Here is a 16,438-nt window from a genome sequence, read left to right as displayed (position 1 = left end):
ATAGACTTGCCAGGTGGCGCAGTAGGAAAGAACCTGCCTGCCAAGGCAGGAGACACAGGAGATGTGGGTTTGATCCCTGGTTTGGGAAGATCCCCTGGAGGAGGAAATGGCAACCCACTCCAGTATTCTTGCCTGGGAAATCCCGTGGACAGAAGAGCCTGGTGGATTAGAGTTGATGGGGTTGCAAAGAGTTGGACATGACTTAGCAACTGAGCAGGTCTTCCCTGGCGGCTCAGGTGGTAAAGCGTCTGCCTGCAATGCGGGAGACCTGGGTTCGATCCCTGGGTTGAGAAGATCCTGTGGAGAAGGAAATGGCAACCCATTCCAGTACTCTTGCCTGACAAGTTCCATGGATGGAGGAACCTGGTAGGCTACAGTCCATGGGGTGGCAAAGAGTCAGACATGACTGAGTGACCACTTTCTTTCTTTCTAGTGACCGAGTACACACAAAAGCACAGTAGGCTTATTTCTCAGTTACTGTTTTCTCTCTTCTTCATCTTCCCCTATCCTGAGATGTTTGCTTTGATTCATTTGTTGCTCCAAAAAGTACTCTTCATTTCAATAAATTGATTAAATGACGCATGTGGGTGATATACTCTCTGCAGACCACCATATCCACCCTAACAGGAAAGACTGCCAGGTGAGGTTACAGAATTCTTAGGTCAAGGTCCTCTTCTTTCATTAGATGTTACTGATAGTCTTCTGATGTCCAGTGTTGCAGATGAAAAACTTGATGACAGTCTGGTTCTTTATTATAAGTGATTTATTCTTTCTTTCTGGAAGCTTATAGAGATTTCTTTTTATCCTGGGAGTTGAGGAATTTTACAAGCTATTACTACATGTGTGCTTTTTCCCTCAATCCCAGCCTGGAGTTCACTGAGCCCTTTTCTATTTTTTTAAAATTTATCTTTGGGTTTTTTTTTCTAATTCATTTATTTATTTTAATTGGAGGCTAATTACTTTACAATATTGTAGTGGTTTTTGCCATACATTCACATGAATCAGCCACGGGTGTACTTGTGTACCCCATCCTAAACCCCCCTCTCTCCTCCCTCCCCATCCCATCCCTCAGTGTCATCCCAGTGCACCAGCCCTGAGCAACCTGTCTCATGCATCAAACCTGGACTGGTGATCTATTTCACATATGATAATATACAAGTTTCAATGCTATTCTCTCAAATCATCCCACCCTCTCCTTCTCCCATAGAATTCAAAAGTCTGTTCTTTACATCTGTGTCTCTTTTGTTGTCTCACATATAGGGTCATTGTTACCATCTTTCTTTCTTTTTTTTTTTTGTTACCATCTTTCTAAATTCCATATATATGCATTAATATACTGTATTGGTGTTTTTCTTTCTGACTACTTCACTCTGTATAATAGGCTCCAGTTTCATCCACCTCATTACAACTGATTCAAGTGCACTCTTTTTAATGGCTGAGTAATATTCCATTGTGTATATGTATCACAGCTTTCTTATCCATTCGTCTGCTGATGGACATCTAGGTTGCTTCCATGTCCTGGCTATTGTAAACAGTGCTATGACGAACATTGGAGTACACGTGTCTCTTTCAATTCTAGTTTCCTCGGTGTGTATGCCCAGCAGTGGGATTGCTGGGTCGTATGGCAGTTCTATTTCCAGTTTTTTAAGGAATCTCCACACTGTTCTCCATAGTGGTCACTAAGCCCTTTTAAATTGCAAATCTTTCTTAAACTAAGAGGCATTTTCCTGTATCACTTATTTAATTCCTACAGCTCCTCCAATTCCTTTTCTCCCTCTTAAATTTCTTTTTCTCATATTAGGTATCTTGGATCTGTCCCCCTACTTGTTTATCCTGGCAGAATAGTATGGCTGTTAAGAAGCAGAAAATATGATTAAGAACCGTCCCTAACAGCACAGTCACTGAAGCCAGACTACCTGGGACTGAATACCAGCTCTGCCACAGCTGAGTGACCTTGGGATAATTCCTTAACCCTTCTGGGCCTCGATTTCCTCCGCTGTACTATGGGTTGAAAAACAACAGTAGCCAACACACACTTTTTCCATTTTGCCCATGCAAGTTTCAAATTAATCTACTGAGTTTTTAATTATAAAATCACCATCTTAGTTCCAGAAAAAAAAGCACTGATGCCTCTTAAGTCTTAAATGCTCTGAGCTAGATCTTTTCACAGTTCCCAACCATTTTCCCTCCTCTGTGAGATGTTTGTTATTTTCTACTCTATTGGCAGTGTGTTTGGAAGACAACTTGCTCTAGCCAATGAAATGTGAGTAGAAGACCCACAGGCCACTTCCGAAAAGAAATGTTAAGAGATTTCACATGGTTCTGTCATCTCATTTCCCTCCTCCATAAGCTGAACATTCCAGGTAGGGGCTGTTCCTTTATCTTGAGTCCAAAATGAAAAAGGTATAGGCAGAGTCAGAGCCAGCTCATAAAGGAGAGGTCTTATAACTGAGAAGAAAACCTTTCTTTTCATAAGCCATGGCATTTCTGGGGTTGGTTGTTATCACAGCATCGCCCAGCAAAAGCCTACTAATACTGGTGAAGGTCAATTTTTGTTCAAACATTGCATGTATCCTCCAGCAGTTATACTTGGCTCAGAGCCATTTATTCCGAGTCCTCTCCTAGATTTCATTTTCTTGGTTGCTGAATCTCTCTGAGTGTATTATTCTTATTTGCTTACATGGCTCTAGTCACCTTTAGGGCTCAGGTCCACCTGACTAGGATTCCTTAGGTGTAGCACACTTGCAGTCTCCACTCCCACTAGAGTGGTAGTCCCCTGTCCAGGCAACAGGCTCTGACACTAACAGTAGATCTTCTCTCCCCGTTCTTGTCTTCTGCAAAGGCCAGTGCTCACCCAGCCGCACAGGTAAGGAGGAGTCTGCTTCCTATTTAGCTTCACCCAACACAGAGCCAGACACCACCATCTCTTCCTCTGGATTCCAGTCAGTTGCATTTTAGACCCTTTGATAGTGTCGTACAACTCTCTCTCTCTCTCTCTCTTTTTTTTTTTAAACAAACAGCTCTTTTTAGCATTTTATGTTTTAATTTTCTTGGCTGCAGCATGCGGGACCTTAGTTCCCCGACCAGGGATCAAACCCACACCCCTTGCACTGGAAGCACGAAGTCTTAACCACTGGACCACCAGAACTGTCCCCTTACTACTCTTCAATACTCTGTTTTTCACTCTATTTGTGTTTCATTTTGGATAATTTCTACTGGTGTATATTCAAGTTCACTGTTTCTGTCCTCAGCTATGTGGTGTACTTATCAGAGGCATTCTTTGGCATTCAGCTCATTTTGGGTGCCTTGTGACCTTGGTTCTCTCTGGTGGATTCAGGAAGACTTATGATGTGTAGACCTTTTTCTCATTGCTTGGGTAGGGGCTATGTTCTTTATTCTCTTACAGCTTTCTACATCCTCAGTAGAAGCAGAATGTTTTCTGTTAGAATTTATGTAGGGCCTCGAAGGGAGGTAAGAAAAAGCTGTGTTTGGCTAGATTCCCAGCCAGGGGCTAAGTTCGTGGTGGACAAGTGATTATCTCTGGGTGGTGTGACTCTTTTGTTCTTCTTTTAATTTGATTGTAATTTCCCAAATTATTTTTACAATGAGTCTACTTGACAAAAACCAGAACACCAAACTTTGAAGCAGTTTTTAAACAATTGTTTTAAATGAAAGGGAAACAATTCCTGAGTGCTCCTTTCCTGTACTCACCAGAGAAAACAGTATACTCAGAGGCACCATGGGTTACTGTGCAGAAGGGAAGTATTGCCAAGGGAAAAGAGTTTTGCTGCTCAAGGACACAGCTCCCTCAGCCCCGACCTAGGCTCTGGGTATTTCTTTTCAGAGCCACCACTTCCCCGCAGCTGGGGAGGGGGCCAGGATGCCACCCCTGTTCCTTCGCTCCTACTCTGCCCAGCGGGAAAGAGTCAGATGCCAGCCCAGGGGTAGGTGGTTGTTCCATGCTTTTCTAGCACCCTCTCTGACAACTGCCAAGATCTTAGTGATAAAACCACAGCATGGTGTGAGAATGCTACTCAGGGAGTCAAAGTCTTACTCTCAGCTCTGCCACTGAGTCTGTGACCTTGACCAATTATTGAGTCACTCTGAACCTCAGTTTCCTCACTTGTAAAATAAAGGTCACAATCACAACCACCTTACAGGGCTTCATTTGAGGAGGATCAAATGTGATGATGTTACCCAAAGCATTTTGTAAACTTTAAAGAACCATCATCATTGATTTTGTTAAGTAAATTAGCCCTGGGAGTAGAATAGGATGGGAAAAATAGGCCCCCAGAGTCACTTGCAAATCTCACAGTTTGGGGCAATTTGGAGATACAAATAACCTCTCTCTGTTCTCTTGTCTCTTAACCACCTGCTCCCCACCCTCCTTCTGTGGACTCTCAGTGTGTGGGTGTGGTTGCAGCTGCAGGTACCCCTGTAATCTCAATACTCAGGGGGCCTCCTTCCTTCCTGTCACCTCTACCCTGGTTCAGGGGTATGTGTGCTGCAGGAAAGTCTTACTTATATAAGAGCGAGAGGAAATGATGAAGTACCCGGCAAGAGCTTCTCTGCCAGCCCAACACTAATCCTTTAATTGAAAAGGAGGGCCGCATTAGTAACAATGGTGCGACATGTTCTCTGTCTCTGCCATTGTGTGCAGTGAAGATGCTGCCTAGCTGATTTCCCTGGAAGGAGGGGGAGCTCATTCCTCTCAAGGGAGGTGTGCTCCAGGCCCCAGGCCCCAGGCCCCAGAAACACCCTCCCTCTGCAGCTCAACCAAATATGGACTCCCAGATGGTACTGCCCAAGATCGGGAGGAAGCACAGCTGCGTTATGCTGTGATGGGTGCTGTCTGGGGGAGGACTGAGCCAGGGATGGAGCTGACACCACTGGCTGGTGGGTGATAGAGCACATTTTTTCTTTTTAAGTATTTATTTCTTTTTGCTTATTTGGTTCTGCCAGGTCTTCTTTGCAGCACGTAGAATCTAGTTCCCTAATCAGGGATCAAACCCAGGTCCCCTGCATTGGGAGCTTTGTGTCTTACCAGTGGACCACCAGGGAGGTCCTGATAGAGCACATTTGAAAAGAAGCTTCCCTTTCATTAATTTTTCTTGGTGTCATAGAGTCTGACCACTCAATCACTGGCAGATACTACCCTTTTTCTTTTTAGCATGAGAAAAGGCTGTTTTTAATCTTATTAATTCATTTCAAAGCTATACATATTTGAACATCTGTAAACATGTCTCAACCCAAAATATAAAATATTAACAGTAAGTTACTTTACCTATATGTTTCTCTTTTGGGTTGTGGTTTCCATGAATCATGAGGCCAAGATGGAATCATGAGGTCAGGAGGCAGGACCATGCTGTGCGTCAATGAAGAGGGCAAGGCAGAAGTTTTACTGACTCATCTGCCCAGTTATGGGTAGAAATGGAGTCAACAGTCCTGCCACACTAGCCTAAGGTTTGGTCTAGTAGTGCAACATTCTGAAGACCAACACTGAAACCTCCCTTGCGGGAACTCCCCCTCCACAACCTAGAGAACGGAGGGAAGATGTCCTTAGAAACATGTTTCCCGTGGAAGATGAGTTCATAGATAAGAATTACAAAACCTACAAGGAAGACCAACAACATGAAAGTCTTTAGACCCCCAAAACAAAATTCGATCTTGTATAATATCCCACTGTGAAGGTATCAGTTTATTCATCTATTTACCTGTCAGTGGGCATTCTAAGATATTTCTGGGTTTTTTTTTATTATTATGTAAGGAGCTATTAAGAGTATTCTTATACATGTATACTGATGTACACGCTGACTCATGGAGAATGAATATTCAATTTTATAATATATTTAACCAGATCAGATTTATCAATCTTTCCTCTTTTTGGCTGGTGCTTTTTTGCACTTTATTAAAGAAATTACTCTTTTCTCTAGTGCAAAAAAAACCAGTCATTTATCTTTTCTGCTAAGATGAACTTCTGAAGATATGCTTTGATGCTATCCTTGATCCATTTAGTGTTGATTTCACATATGTGGTGTTAGATGGGTATCCTGTTGCAGTTTTATCCATGTAAATGTTTTTCTAGCTTCAGTTATTGAATAATTACTCTTTTCCCCACTGATATGACATAACTATTAATATTACATTTCATACTGATTCTTCACAGGAGAAATAATTTTTACTCATAGTCTCAGGAAAACATTATGTCAACATATTACCATTTTAAAAAGTGATTGAAAAGTTATAAGTTCCAGAAAATGTACTCCCCACTAGCTATGCTTCTGGTCCTTCCCTCACAGCATCAGGCAAGTACCTGCTTGGTCCATTACTCTTCAGTGAGGTTCTGAGGGCATGAAGTCACAAGAAGGTTCTGCTGTAGGGTGGCAGCGGACTCTGGTTTGCCTGACAGAGACGGAAACAATTTACAGGCCTGAGGGAACCAGGTCTGGGGACAGGAATGGGCTAGCTCAAAATAATTCTGAACAATAAGGCACTGTTATGAGCTGGGTTGAGTTGTCTTCCCTCCAAAGATACACCTAGCCTCTGAACCTGTGGACAAGAACCTATTTAGAAACAGTGTCTTTGGCGATGTAATCAAGTTAAGATGAGGTCATACTGGATCAGGGTGGACCCTAATTCAGTGACTGGTGTCCTTACAGGAAGAGGGAAGTCTGAGCAGTCTCTCACGTGGGAGAAGCCACGTGAAGACAGAGTCTGAGATATCAGTGATGAATCTACAAGCCAAGAAATGCCAGAGACTGCCAGCAACCATGAGAAGGTGGGAGGAGGCAAGGGAGGATCCTCCCCTAGCACCTTCAGACAGAACGTGGACCTGTCAACACCTTGATTTCTGACATGCAGCCTCCAGAACTGTGAGGGAATCCATTTCTGCTGTTTTGAGGTGCCCAAAGCTTGTGGTACTTTGTAAGAGCAGTGCTAGGAAATGAACACAGGCACCCTGTCCCTCAACAAGCAAAGGCCAGGCGGTGTGAGGGGACACAAGGCTGACGGGTTCCCAGCCTTTCCCATTCCCAGGAAAGGTGGCTCCATACCCCTCCGTCTCCTCTAGGCCCCATCCTCCAAGGGAAGGAGCCCAGCTCTGCCAGCCTTTCTTAACATAAAAATCCAGAGAAGGAAGGAAACAGCCAGGGGAGGATCTGAGAGCCAGGAAAAGGATAGGGACACCTGCGGGGAGAGCAACGGGGGTAGGGCTGGGGGAAGTGGGAGAAATGTCTCTCAGTTCATTTAGCCAGTTAGGAGAAACGCAAGTGAAAGCCGAGTTATTTTTAAACGACTTTTCTTTTTGTTTCATGACCTCTTGGTTGCGCTGGGGCCCCTAGCATGGAGCTGAGCCCCGCAGCAGAAGCTCTGGGAGCTTTGGGGCTGAAAGCTTGGTGGACACTCCTCTCTTGCTCAAGCAGCACTCTGATGAGGACACTGACCTCCGTGATAAAACTGAGGCTGTGGAGCCTCCGCTCAATGGCCAAATTCAAACAGCTCAGATCGCCTTGTGCCTGGCTCAGACCTGGAAGTGGCCAGGAGCTTCAAGGAAGCTCGAGGCCAGCCCTCACTGGTCTGCACCCTTGGCACAGCTTGCCTCCTCTGGTGATGGCAACTTGGTTTCCCTTGAGGAGATTGAATGACAGTGTGTTTCTGGCACTGAGGCTTGACCAGGCAAGGCACGCAGAGGGGGGAGGCCACGAGAGGGGCTCTGGAGCCAAACTGCCAGGGTTCCCCCCAGCTCTGCCTCTTCCTAGCCATATGAGCATGTTATCCAACTGCCTGGGCCTCTGTTTCCTTATCTGTAAAATGGACATGATAATAGTTCTCACTTCAGGGAGACTGAGTTAATACAGCAAATGATGTGCTGGGAACAGCACTGGCACAGAATAGACACTCGATAAAATCCAGCTCTCATAAGCGTTAAAAGCATGATGCTCTTGTCAGATCTGACCAGACCTTAGCTACAAATAATATATATTATCAAGAAGAAGACTCTGATAGGTTGATTACATTCAGTATAAGAATAAATTTCTCCCTAATTATACATGTTATACCATAAACTGTACATATATATATATATATCTTAAATTGTACCTTAAAATATTAGCTAACTATAACAGTACATACATATTTAAAAATATAAATACTGACAAAGCTCTCCATGCAGGAGAATTCCAAATAATTTACACAGATACTTCACCCTGGAGGGGAACATAACTCCTTAAAGAGTCTCTAAAGGGCTGCACATAGTGATTTCCTTCCAAAGAACACAGTATGGAAGAGAGTGGAGGTAATTTCACAGTGGAAAAACCTGCCCAGCATTACCTCAAGCAGAGGTCAACCCAAGGTCAGCACCAACAGTCATAAGTCACACTGATGGATGTACCCTCGACCTGATGTGATGAGGTAATGCTTTATCTCTGTGTTCTTCTCCCCAGAACCCTAAATACTAGTTTTCAATGAGAAAAAAGCTCAGACAAATCCCAGTTGAGGAACAGAAGCAGTCTACAAAATACCTGCCCAGTACTCCTTGTAACTGCCAAGGTCATCGAAAACAAAGTCCGAGAAGCTGGCACAGTCAGGAGAAGCCCGAGGAGACACAACTAAATGTAATGTGGTGTTCAGATGGGACCCCAGACAGAAAAAGGAAATTTGGTAAAAATCAAGGAACTATGAATAAAGTATGAACTGTAGTTAATAGTAGTGGGTCAACACTGATTTGTTAATTGGGACAAATGCGTCATACTAAGGTAAGATGTCACTTTGGCCACTTCATGGGAAGAGCTGACTCATTGGAAAAGACCCTGATGCTGGGAGGGGTTGGGGGCAGGAGGACAAGGGGATGACAGAGGATGAGATGGCTGGATGGCATCACTGACTCAATGGACATGAGTTTGAGTAAACTCCAGGAATTGGTGATGGACAGGGAGGCCTGGTGTGCTGCGATTCATGGGGTCGCAAAGAATCGGACATGACTGAGCTGAACTGAACTGAAGGTAAGATGTTAGTAAACAGGGAAACTTTTTTCCCTTTTTCATATAGGAGTTTCATATGGGAACTCTGTGTGGTATTGACAAAAATTCTATAAATCTAAAACTGCTCTGAAAACCAAAGTCTGCTTAAAGAAAATGTTGGGAACACATGCCTTTGATGATTGATAGGACGTTTGAAAGTCTACACCACTCATTTGTAACCCACACTGCTGTATGGTCTCTCCTATGGTTTCGTCATGTGGCCATTTAACACGGGAAACCTGGCACAGAGTTGGCTGTTTGGAGCTGACTGTGCCATAGCCTATAGCTGTGTGACCTTGGGCACGTTCCTAATCCTGAACTTCCTCTTCCACCTGTGAAGTGAAGGAGGTATACCAGACAACAATGATGATATGAACAATAATTAATAACATTTACTCAGTGCTTTCTAGTGCCAGGTCCTGTTCAAAATGCTTCACCTGAATTAACTCACTGAATCCTTACAATGACCCTATGAGAAAGGTATTAGCAGGATCCCCATTTTTCAGAGGAGGAAATGGTTCATAAAGTCCTTCCAGCTCATATGAACCACAAGACTTTGGTCCCTTTCTCTGAAGGCATCTCTCAAGGCAAATCACATGAGCTCTGGAGTGTGGCCAGCACCAGCTGATGGACAATCAGCACAGTCACGACCCCTCCAATTGCTTCTGTTGGAGGGGGACTGCATTCCACCTATATCTACAGAGATTTTGTGAGCGTGAGAATACAACCCAGAACTCACAGCAGTTGATGAATATGTTTACCTCCTTTGTTTAAAATGGCCAAGCTCATATACCCTCAAAATAGGTGCAGGAGTGAGGAGACAACTAGTACATGTGGTAGGAACAGGTGGCCTGAGTCCAAGGCCAGTCAGGAGAGGGTTACTGCCCACCAGCTGCATGGCAGTCTGACATGGCTATGGGGACATTGTGGCTGATCCCTAACCAGCCTGCTAACCAAAGACCTGTACCAACCCAGCTTTGCTGCAGTGGGTGGTGGGGCTTTTCCCCACACCAACAAGCAATTTTCTGACACAAGCTGGGTGTCCTACAATTCAACTCACTTCTGACACTATCTACCCGAAGACAGTGTCAGATCCTAGAGGTTAAGGACTCAGCCCCACAAGACTGCCCTCATCCCCCCTCAACTTCAGATGCCAAATGCAAGCCCAGACTGTCACCTGTGCTTCTGACCAACTGGCTCTAGATTAGAGGTTCAATGAAACCCCTCTTTGGGTTTGATTAATTTGCTAGAGTGATTCACAGAACTCAGGAAATCCATTTACTCACTTAGATTACAGGTTTATTTTAAGAGGCTATAATTCAAGAACAGCCAGATGGAAGAGATGCACAGGGCAAGGTTCAGGGAAGGGGCCCTCTCTGAGTGCCCACTCTCTTCGAATCTCCACATGTTCACCAGAAGTGCTCAGTTCATTTTTGTTGTATGAGTTTCACAGCTAATGATTATAGGAAATATGAGATGGTAAAAAGTAGCAAGCCTGGGGAAGTTACAAAGTCCTCCCAGGCTGGATCTTGACTCTGTAAATAGGAAGTATCACTCCTGAAGACTGTGGCAACTCCCAGGATGTCTGCATTGAACACGAGACCCAAACAAAGAGGAGTGGGTCACTGACAGAAATTTCGGCTGAAATGCAGCAGTGCCAGCTGCCTGCAAGGAAAGACGGAAGGGGGGCAAATGGCTTCCACTCTTCATGAAGGACACGGAACGAATTCCATATCATAGAAATGCCCAACCCTCTCAGTTCCTGGCTGAAGGTAGCCCAGGCAAATGGTGATCTCAGGTACCCTGGCCTCTTCCTCAAGAACAGAAGGCTGGACACCAAAGGAAGACTTATTGCCTGGTGCAAAGATGGGGGAGCAGAAAACTAAGCCAAGGAGTGCTGTGCTTAGTCGCTCAGTCATGTCTGACTCTTTGCAACCCCTGGACAGCCTGCCAGGCTCCTCTGTCCGTGGAGATTCTCCAGGCAAGAATACTGGAGTGGGTTGCCACACCCTCCTCCAAGGCATCTTCCCAACCCAGGGATCGAAGCCAGGTCTCCCACACTGCAGGAGGAGTCTTTGCCATCTGTGCCACCAGGGAAGCCCAAGAATACTGGAGTCGGTAGCCTATCCCTTCTCCAGGGGCTCTTCCCAACCCAGGAATCAAACCCGGGTCTCCCTCATTGTAGGCGAATTCTTTACCAGCTGAGCTACCAGTATCTTCCCTGAAAGTACTTACTTGAAATATTCACCAAAATGAGTCACAAAAAGAAAACAGAGAAACCAGTGAGATGTGTAACCAGGCTCTCCTTTCTGTTCCATGAACCAGGGAGAAGTGATGGCAAGAATACCAGTGAGCAGTGCGCGCTCTGCAGAGGTCCCAGCTTGAGAAACCCGCACACCCCCACACTTCCGGCCTTGGACCAAGAGTAAGAGGGGAAACCGAAACTGTGCACAGGCAGAAAAGCTCCCACAGGAAACCAGCCATTGGCCCAGATAACCAATGGCCACCGGCTGGCTAGTGCTTTCCTCCCTTGAGAGAGAATGGGCTTGTAGAGGCCACATGTGTCCTGCTCCCTAACCCCAAATAAGAGGCCTCGACCTTTGACAGCATCGAATAACAGCACTTCCTGAGCATTCCCAGCTCATTTAATCCACCTCTCAAGGGAGTTAGATCCAGGGTGTTTTTATCTACAGGTTAGGAAACTGAGGGTTGGAGACATGAAGTACCTGGCCTAAATTTACATGACCAAGAAGTAGCTCAGATCCAACCTGAGACTTTAAACACCAAGTCCAGGATGTATCCTCTTGCACTGCTACTGTTGAATCAGTAGCCAGTGGCTTTTTCAAGGGTTCTCACATCCACGAGCTTATACATTCTGGGTGAGAAATACCAGGCACGGATCACTCCTCCTCCATCTCCCACACCACAGCTGAGAAAAGACCCTGCAGGGAGGTGGGACTGCCAGCAGCTGCAGTCTGTGTGGTTAGGTTAGCCAGCCTCTGTGCGACCATGTGTACTCAAGTCGTGTCCGACTCTTTGCAACCCCAAAGACTGTAATCTGCCAGGCTCCTCCTCAGAGTATCTTCCCGACCCAGGGATCAAACCCGCATCTCCCAAGTCTCCTGCATTGCAGGCAGATTCTTTACCAGTACAGCACCTTGGAAGCCCAACCAGCCTCTGACCGAGACTCAGATCCAGGGTTTTTTCCATGATACCAGCTGGCTGCATCCTCCCCATCCCACCCACGCTCCCCACCAATCCTTTCCCACCATCACATCCGGAAAACTGACTCAGGCGACAGTGGGCTCCTCATCCCCATGCAGGAAGATGCCATGACATTTATGAGGCTCTTCAAAGTGGGGACACTTGCCCTGGCTTTTCCCCAGCCCTGTGTTAAGTAAAGGTCATGATGTTTGTTAAAATGTGAGCACATGGGTGCCTGGCTCACAGGAAAGTGTTTCAGAGGCTGTGCCTGAGATAAGGCTGACTCCTGGAGGCTTTGCCACAGACAGGCGCAACTCCCCCAGGCCCCCACCCCTTGTTAGAGAATAAGACTCAAAGCTCCAGCTCAGTCCTCCTGCTAGACTTTAGGGGAGCCCTAAGTCTGATGGGACTGCCCCTTTTCTCACCCACCTGAGGTCTGTGCTGTGGAACTTCCAACCACTCAAGAAAGGCAGGAACAATGAGGGGTTCAAGTGCAAAGATGGTCTCCAGTCTCCCTCTGGAAGAGCAGGTTTTCTGGCTATGAAGAAAGTTTTCAATCCATCTCCACAGAGGATCCTAAAGTCATTCCTCATTCTGTGAAGCTCTTGATTCCAGACCCAGGGCCCCAAGGGGGCCTGAAGCCCTCACTTGGTCATTGCATTAAGACACGGCTCATGTATTTGCCCAGCACAGAGGTCAGGACAGCCGCAGCAGCCTCTCCGAGGTAGTAACTGGAAATGATCCTCCCAGCAACCCCCTCCCTCCACGCCTATCCCAGCAGGTGAAAATCATAGAGGTGCTAACAAATAGCAGGGAGTGAAGCGGGGCTGGAGCTTTAATAGACCTTGAAACACCCACTGCTTCTGCCTTTCTTGAGTGGTTGGAATGTTCTACAGCACAGACCCCAGGTGGGTGAGAAAAGGGGCAGTCTTGTCAGACTGCTCACAGAAGCCAGGCAGGAAGGACCAAGCTGGAGTTCTGAGACTTGCTATTCAATAAGAAGTGGGGGTCCGAGGGAGTCGTCCCTGTCTGCAGAGAGGCTTTCAGAAGGCAGCCTTATCTCAGGCATGACCTCTGAAACTTTCCTGTAAGCCAGACACCAGAATGCTGAAAAACAAAAACAGGTTTTTTTATTAAGGCATTTATTAAGAGCAGTTTTAGGTTCACAGCAAAATTGAGGGGCAGATACAGAGATTTGCCATATATGTCCTGCCCCTATATATGCATGGCCTCCCCTGTTATCAACATCCCCCACCAGAGGGGTATGTTTGTCAAAAGTAACAGACCTACACAGATCTATTGTAATTACCCAAAGTCCATAGTTTTCTTTAGGGTTCACTCTTGGTGTTGTCTAGTTTTAATCATGTCAAACAGCACTTGCAATCAACCAGATATGAGGCAAATAGCCACGGCCGTTCTGGAGGAAACCCAGATAGGATGCTGTGATCCAAGAAGTGATAGGTCCTACTTGGGAACACACACTGAGCATAGGAACAGAACTGGCCCAGACAAATTAGACACATGTTTTAGTTTCCCTCTTTCCTTAAATACAGGTGTAGACTGCTCTATGGCTGAAAATAATTGTTGGTTCCTTGGAGATGTCGCAATTGAATTGTTCAAGATGTGTTTGTGGGAGATGAGGTGACCAGATGATGGCAGACTGACCCCCTCCACACCCCAGGAGAGAGAAAAGGCTGTGACAATTCACTGGACAGTCTGTTGCTTCTTGGACTGGCCCGTGGCTGAGACCAAGACCTTCAGACTGGACACAATTATGGTTATCTTCTCTGAGCCAAGGAGATCAGGACACACCTTTACCTATGTGGTGGGAGGGGGTGGGGCATGGGGATCCTGCACTTACCATAAAGTGTGTTCTCACGGTCATTCATCCTGTGGTAGGCAAGGGAGGATGCCTTAGGCTGGGGGAGGAAAGGATTTCCCCTCCTCTCCGTTTGGTAATTGGGCTTGGAGACTGCTGTTGGTAGGGGCTGAAGTGGCCCTTGTGGATACCAGACACACTCCTCTTCTAAGGCGGATGGAAAGTACTCTCAGGAGCCTGTTGTCAGAGAAGCTGTAGGGCTGGGAGCAGGGCTGTGTCCTCTCCCCTAGGCCTGGCAGAGTCACCAAGGGATCAGTCTCATGAGCACAGAGGCAGAATCAAGGCAGCAAGGTGAGAAGGCTGGATGAGAGAGGTTTTGTGGAGCTCATGCCAGGCTGTGCCTCAGGAAACTCTCAGAAATCCTGGAGAAGGAAACTCCACGTTTTGACTGTAGGAAGGAAGTAAAATTTCATTTTAGATACAGTGAAATTTATGAAAGGTGAACAGCATAATACAACACACTCACTTCACAGATGAAGAAAGCAGGGGTCAAAGGGCATAAGAGAGAGTCTGCTGTCTGAGAAGCATGAACCAATCTCCGATGGTAGCAATAACCCAGGAGTCCCTGGGATCCTGTGCGGCATTCTCGACAGCTGCATCTGCTTAGACTTTGGGTAAGGGTGGTACAAGTGATGCCGGATTGCACAACCTCCTTCTATTTCACTCATTTTTAAGTGATTGAAAAATAATTTGGGGGGGAAAGCCAAACATTAATCACAGTCAATCAAATATGGAAAATAGTACAACCTTATAAGACTGAAAATGTGTCAAGATAAATGAAACAGAATTCTAGAATGGAATGTTAGTTGTCTCTCTCCCTCCACAGCCCTGGTGCTGAATGAGAAGAGGAGGTTAGAGAATAAGACCCCAAGGAGTATCACCAGCACCCCATGATTTAGCAGACAGGGCTGAGAGGGTGAACAGGCAGCCTGGGGAAAGTTAAGGAGAAATCCCAGGGAAAAACCCACCAGGGAGGCCAAGAGGAGCAGGAGGAGCAGCTGCACTTGTTTTTTGGTTTCTTTTTAGGGCTCTGCGCTGCCTTCCAGGAATGAGCCAAAGCGCCTGGAACAGACCACATCCTTGCTAAGTGAAGAGGACCCTGGTTCGGGGCACTGAGCGCATTTCAAGAAAGAGAGCAGAGCCCTGTCATCCACCTGTCACTGTAACACTCAGACCTCAGTGAAGCAGGAAGTACTCTCATCCCCCAAACTCTAGAGTCAAAGGACTGACAGGTATGTAGAAAGGTGTCAGGAGGGTGCTCACACTTTCAGAGCACTGGATGGTCTGGCCAGATTTACTCATGCAAAATTAAAAGAAATGTTAGAGAAGCTAAGCCAACATGCTAGATGTTTTTAAGGAATAAAAAGAAGGCAGAGGAGGGGAAGAGAAAAAAATAAGAAACAGAATATGAAAAGATAAACAAACCAAGTCCAGAGGTAATCACTGTCCCAGTTATAGAAGAAAACTCCTGAGTGCTTCATACTATATAACCAATATGAATATTTAATTATATTAATTTAATAGCTAATTACATTAATTCAACATTTAATAAATTATATCCATTTAGTGTATAATTAAACATATTTGTATGTTTTTGAAACAATAAAAAAGAACCCAAGGATGAGTGGATAAATTAACTAAATAAAAAGGAAATTGGGAGTGAAGGCAAAAAATTAAGGACAAAACAAGACATTTATAGATCTATTAGATAAGTTAGAAACATCAAAGACGCTAACAAATTTTCTGGCTCAGAGGGAAAGCTTGAGATAAATTACAGTGAACATGGAGGAAAATGACAAAGCAACTAAAGCAATTAAGAACATGTTGCTCTATGGAAGACAAGCAAAACCATCCAACACAGGGATAATTGGTATTGAATTTAAGGTCAAATTGATGAGCACTACTCCCCGACAGCCCTAACTTCCTATTGCAAATACATAGAAAAACTTGATTTTCAAATACAGAAACACCATTTTAAAATGTTATCGCCAAGCTCCAAGCAAGCAAGGCAAGTCTTTAAGGACAGAGAAGGAATATTACCAAACGGAATCTGGATGTGCTCTGACACATAGCAAAGCCAATCTACTGACACCAGGCTGTGGTGAAAGAAAGTACAGCTTTTATTACAGGGCACGAAGCAAGAAGAACTGGTAGTTCACGTTCAAAAAGACCCAAACTCCCCAATCCCTTCCAGGGAAGGGTTTATAAAGACATTATGAGGAGTAGGGTTGTGGGGTGTATGATCAGCCCAGGCACAATTCTCTGGTTGATGGTGAGGTGAGGGTGATGCTTTGGGAATCTCAATTATCAGTTTTCTGGCTCCAACTAGTCTGGGGTC

The 16,438-nt window shown here is 45.4% G+C and overlaps 1 protein-coding gene across 13 annotated transcripts in view; it reads right to left on the bottom strand.

Moving 5' to 3' along the window:
- Nucleotides 1-16,438, bottom strand: part of B3GNT2 (UDP-GlcNAc:betaGal beta-1,3-N-acetylglucosaminyltransferase 2) — a 206,345-nt gene that overhangs the window by 103,977 nt on the left and 85,930 nt on the right. For all 13 annotated transcript variants that reach the window (XR_011492507.1, XR_011492494.1, XR_011492497.1 and 10 more), the window contains exon 2: nucleotides 14,083-14,488. The gene's annotated coding sequence lies outside the window, so the exon portion shown is untranslated. The remainder of the gene's footprint in view (nucleotides 1-14,082; nucleotides 14,489-16,438) is intronic.

Source organism: Odocoileus virginianus, chromosome 2 (genome assembly GCF_023699985.2).
Source record: "Odocoileus virginianus isolate 20LAN1187 ecotype Illinois chromosome 2, Ovbor_1.2, whole genome shotgun sequence".
Taxonomy (NCBI): Eukaryota; Metazoa; Chordata; class Mammalia; order Artiodactyla; family Cervidae; genus Odocoileus; species Odocoileus virginianus.
Note: the sequence above shows the minus strand (reverse complement) of the source record. Positions and strands in the feature narration are given on the sequence as shown.